Source organism: Aplysia californica, unplaced genomic scaffold (assembly GCF_000002075.1).
Source record: "Aplysia californica isolate F4 #8 unplaced genomic scaffold, AplCal3.0 scaffold00738, whole genome shotgun sequence".
Classification (NCBI taxonomy): domain Eukaryota; kingdom Metazoa; phylum Mollusca; class Gastropoda; order Aplysiida; family Aplysiidae; genus Aplysia; species Aplysia californica.
The window spans coordinates 215,912-221,659 of NW_004798008.1; positions in this window are offsets into that span (position 1 = coordinate 215,912).

Genomic DNA, 5,748 nt, shown 5'->3' on the forward strand with positions numbered 1-5,748 from the left:
GAGAAAAACAAAACGAAACAAAAATAATTGAACAGTCAGTTTGAATAAGGAAGATTACGCTTCATTTTTAACGTGCCCCAAAACCGCGCGTCTTCAAGCTTTTTAGTTTTAGTTAAGTTTTACGGCACTTGCAGCACGATAAGGTCAAATAAGTGCCGGAGATTAGAGGTGTTACAAGAGTGTAACAAACACTAACAAGAAGGAGGAGAGATCAGGTCGATAGATGTTTGATTGGAAAGAAGAAGGAGAGATCAGGTCGATAGATGTTTGATTGGAAAGAAGGAGGAGAGATCAGGTCGATAGATGTTTGATTGGAAAGAAGGAGGAGAGGTCAAGTCGATAGATGTTTGATTGGAAAGAAGGAGGAGAGGTCAAGTCGATAGATGTTTGATTGGAAAGAAGGAAGAGAGGTCAAGTCGATAGATGTTTGATTGGAAAGAAGGAGGAGAGATCAGGTCGATAGATGTTTGATTGGAAAGAAGGAGGAGAGATCAGGTCGATAGATGTTTGATTGGAAAGAAGGAGGAGAGATCAGGTCGATAGATGTTTGATTGGAAAGGAGGAAGAGAGGTCAAGTCGATAGATGTTTGATTGGAAAGGAGGAAGAGAGGTCGGGTCGATAGATGTTTGATTGGAAAGGAGGAAGAGAGGTCAAGTCGATAGATGTTTGATTGGAAAGAAGGAGGAGAGGTCAAGTCGATAGATGTTTGATTGGAAAGAAGGAGGAGAGGTCAAGTCGATAGATGTTTGATTGGAAAGAAGGAGGAGAGGTCAAGTCGATAGATGTTTGATCGGAAAGAAGAAGGAGAGGTCAAGTCGATAGATGTTTCACTGGAAAGAGCTATTCATGGTATGACTAGTGAACATTGAATAATAATGGATACTCTTTAGCGGAAAGTCAAAACTGTTTTTGGCCCCTCTTATCGCTGTGTGTAGTCACCATCAGGTACGGGTCATTTCTGTATTTGTCTCAATGATTTTACATATTGTATGCAGATTTGATGGAAAGAGAGGCAGATGCAGACAGAGTGAAAAGATACTATACAAGTTGACAACATGGTTGATTTGATTTGATTGAGTATAGGTGTTTTACGGCACTATCGACCCAATTCTGGTCATTTAAGCGCCAACAGGTTTTACAGCAACAAAATCAGACGTGTCTTAGTAAGACATGGCTAGGAGCAGCAAGAACGACAGACACCATTGCAACAACGCAAGACACAGTGAAGTGGAGCTCCATGATCGCCCATGCCAGTCGGCAAGGCACCGGATGATGATGGTGCTCTAATTTATCAGACCGAAGGGCAGGAACCCAAATGGCCGCTGGATCGGAAAAGTAAAGTAAAGAAAGTATGCTCTAATTTTACAACGGTTTGAGAAAAAATGAAATGAAAATACATTGTCTTAAAAAAATCGGGGGCTCTCGTGGCCCAGAGGTTAAGGTGTTCGCCTCTCATTCAAAGGTCCCGGGTTCGAATACGGGTAGCGACGGAAAAATTCTCTTCTCTAAAATTGTCTCCTCTCACCTTCTTTTCTTCTTTCTCTCTTGCAATATTCTGTCGTCTACTTTCGTCTCCACTTTGTTCCCTCACCCCCTCACCTCCGTTACCCCCTCCAAAGGGCTCCAGACTCATTCTGCAGACTTTCTACTGTTACTCCGTGGCTTAAATTTTAGGAAGAGTTTTACGGCACTTGCAACACAATTATAAGATCATATTAGTGCCGAAGATTAAGAGTTCTTACAAGAGAGTAACAAACACAAAAAAGGAGCGAGGAGAGATAAGGACGATAGATGTTTGATAGGAAAAAAGGAGCAAATCACACCAGAGCACCCACCAACGAACCGCGGGCCATGTTATGTCATGATAACATGTCTACCACATCAATGTTTAGTTTTAGTAGAGGTTTTACGACGCATGCAACTGCATAAGGTCATATAAGTGCCGAAGATTAGCTCTAGAGGTGTTACAAGAGAGCAACAAACGCAAAAAAGGAGCGAGGAGAGATAAGGACGATACATTTTTAACAGGAAAGAAGAAGCAAACCACACGAGAGCAGCCGCTAACCACCCACAACAACATCAATTCCTGCGCGGACTTGTGGGTCAGACTGACGTGTCCTCTTTGGCATTTCTCATTGTAATTGTAGCCTGTCAGGATTTCTCATTGTAATTGTAGCCTGTCAGGATTTTTCATTGTAATTGTAGCCTGTCAGGATTTCTCATTGTAATTGTAGCCTGTCAGGATTTTTCATTGTAATTGTAGCCTGTCAGGATTTCGGACAACTGAGCATCAAGTAGCAAACACATGTATGTTGCTGAGGCGAAAAGATTGGTCTTATTATACGTATAGAGAGAGAGATCATATATATATATATATATATATATAGATAGACACACACACACACACACACACACACATATATATATATATATATATATATATATATATATATATATATATATATATATATATATATATATATATAATGTACACACACATGTATAATAAAAATGTTTGTGTGTGTGCGTGCGTGTGTGTGTGTGTGAGCGTGTGTGTGTGTGAGCGTGTGTGTGTGTGTGTGTGTGTGTGTGTGTGTGTGTGTGTGTGTGTGTGTGTGTGTGTGTGTGTGTGTGTATGTGTGTATGTGTATCGGTGTGTGTTTGATTTTGTGTGTGTGTGGTTGACGTTTTTGTGATTTCTGATGTTGCTGCAGTCGTTGTTGTTATACTATATTGTTGTTGTGATCATAATGCACATGCCGTGATACTACAAACAGTCGACTGACCTGCAATCTGGGCGACACGCGTCCGTTGCCAGCCGGGAAGGAACCAAAGTTGGATTTCACCTGGAAGACACAATGACGACGACACTGTCAGTACAGTCTAGTACACACATAGCGAAATCGGCGGGACGCAACAATCTTTTTGTTATGCACGGATTTCGCTATGTAAATGTGTCCACTACAAAAGCACAGATACTCGATGACATCAAAATATTCTCTCTCTCTCTCTCTCTCTCTCTCTCTCTCTCTCTCTCTCTCTCTCTCTCACACACACATTTTCTGTCTCTCTCTCTCTTTTTCTCTTCCTCTCTCTCTCCCTAAAAGGGGATATAAGCATGATCTTATGCACAGTAGAATTGTAAATGAGCTGATTTATCAATGTCATGCTCATACTGTACCGGAACAACATAGGGGGAACTGCTGCTTTTTCTTTTCTCATCCTTACTATCGTCATTTTTTCCTCTACTTCTTTTGTATATTTGTCACTTTGTTGTGAACTGCCATTTCCGGGGTGCTACTGCATAAGGTCATATGAGCGAGAAGGGGTTGTGTCTACAGAGAAGTCTTTACAGGGAATCAGACTTGCTCTGCTCACCTCTCCAGCTTCAACAGCACAAAGTGTGTTTCGACTATCAAGGCACTCCAGAAATAGCGGGTCACAAGCGAGTGACAAACTTAGAAAAGAAGTAGAGGAAAATGGCGATAGAAGTAAGTATTAGAAAAGAAAAAGCAGCATTTCCCTGTTGCAGTTCAGGCACATTTATGAGCATGACATTGATGAATCAGCCCATTTACCGTTACAATCTTACTGTGCGTAAGAACTCGAGATGGTTAATATCTCCCCTTTGGGAATGGCCTAAAGACATTCCAGTCATTAACACGGCCCCGAGGTCAGAGTGAATTCGAGTCTACCCACACAGGTGTTCAGAGTGGATGTTTCACCTTAGCTTAGTTTTTTAGTTTTAGTAAGAGTTTTACGACGCTCGCAACTGCATAAGGTCATATGAGTGCCAGAAGATTAGAGGTGTTACAAGAGAGTAACAAACATAAAAAAGAAGAAGGGGAGATAAGGACGATAGATGTTTGATAGGAAAGAAGAAGCACACCACACCAGAGCACCCGTCAACTCTCACTCACCTTAGCTGCAAGTGTATAGAAAAGTTTTTTGTTATTTTTCTATAAGCAGAATGTGCAAAATTCTGTAGATTTACACCTCTTGCAACACTGTAAGGCTTTTGAAGTGGCAGTACCTCCCAATTTAGCGGCCATCTTTGAGAGGACGTCCAAGGGAAATGGGTAGATTCGTGCAAAGTGACTTTCTCAAGAACACAACCTTGGACAGGGCTTGGTCTCGAGCCCACGATCTGTCTGTCTGCCTGTTTGTCTGTCTGTCTGTCTGTCTGTCTGTCTGTCTGTCTGTCTGTCTGTCTGTCTGTACACCCAGCGACCTACCTGTAGTCGTGGAGACACCCGCCCCATGTTGCCAAATCCAGAGTCCAACTTCAAGTTGCCCTGAGGGAACAGAAAACAGAAACAAATCATCGCTACCTTAGATTTACAAGTTCCATCTGACAGTTTTTTGGCCGTTTTGAAGGGGAGATAGATGTTTGATAGGAAAGAAGAAGCATACCACACCAGAGCACCCGCCAACCACCCACTATTCGAAATCGTTATCAAGATACTCACACAATAAATTATTGCATTAATAAAAGCTTGACATCTTGTGAATCTAAATATGTTTGACGTCAAGTTTCGTTTCTCCAAACTGGGTACTGAGGGAACAGATAGTAGCCTACCTACCTATCTATACACTTCACTTTTCTACTATCGTTCTCTGCTCTCTAGTGGATCACTACCTTGTCGTGGTTAAAGAGCTTGTGTGCCTCAGTGACCCCAAGAGCTACGCTGGCTGGAGCTAATTCTCCTGGTAGAGCCACCCATGCCAGACAGGTGGACGGGTAGAGGTCAGGTAGAGGTCAGGTAGAGGTCAGGTAGAGGTCAGGTAGAGGTCAGGTGGAGGTCAGGTAGAGGTCAGGTAGGGGTCAGGTAGAGGTCAGAAGGGGTCAGGTAGAAGTCAGGTAGAGGTCAGGTAGGGGTCAGGTAGAGGTCAGACCAAGGACCTCACTGTATAACCTCCTGGGTCAGACATAGCGTGATCCCACGGCCCTCCAGGTTTCCGAGGTTCAGCTCAGGGCGAACAACCCAGACTAGTAAGAATTATATGTGTCACGGCACGGCGCAATCAGGCGCTCGTCAAATTTGGGGCATATAGAGTTATTGATATAATCTTAAAACTTGTTCATTTGTCTTGCTTTTGATGGAAATACTATCCATCTATCTTCAATAGAAGTTGAGATACTTTCGATTCAAGGAGACGGGGGTCACATGGTGTCAGAGGTGAAATTAGAAAGAAAATGGACGCCAAAGTTTGGGAACTTCCAAAGCTTGAGAATCCCTGTAAACTGTAAATTCCTATTTTGTGTACCATTAATCAACATTTTTCCGTAAAAGTCAAACGGCAGTGTGTGTGTTTTTTAATTGACACAAAAAGTGTTGAGCCAACACATAAAAATTCACTAAAAAGTGCCTAACGGCAAGAAAAATGCAGTTTTCTTTGGTTTCTTTATTTTGACGAGCGTCTGATTTCACCACGATGCCTCACATATGTTACGGAAACAGCAACAAAGAGAAACCATGTTATTTCTGTGTGTGATGGACCTTCAGACTGAGTCTCTTGGGACTCGTATGAATGCTGGCAGTAACCATTCGTGGGAGACGTTGACCAAGATGGCCCAAAACAGACAGCTGGAGGTCTTTTGTGGGGGCTCTCGTGGCCTAGAGGTTAAGGTGTTGGCCTCTCATTCAAAGGTCCCGGGTTCGAATCCGGGTAGCGACCGAAACATTTTCTTCTCTAAAATTGTCTCCTTTCATCCCCTTTCCTGCTCTCTAGCAATGTTCTGTTGT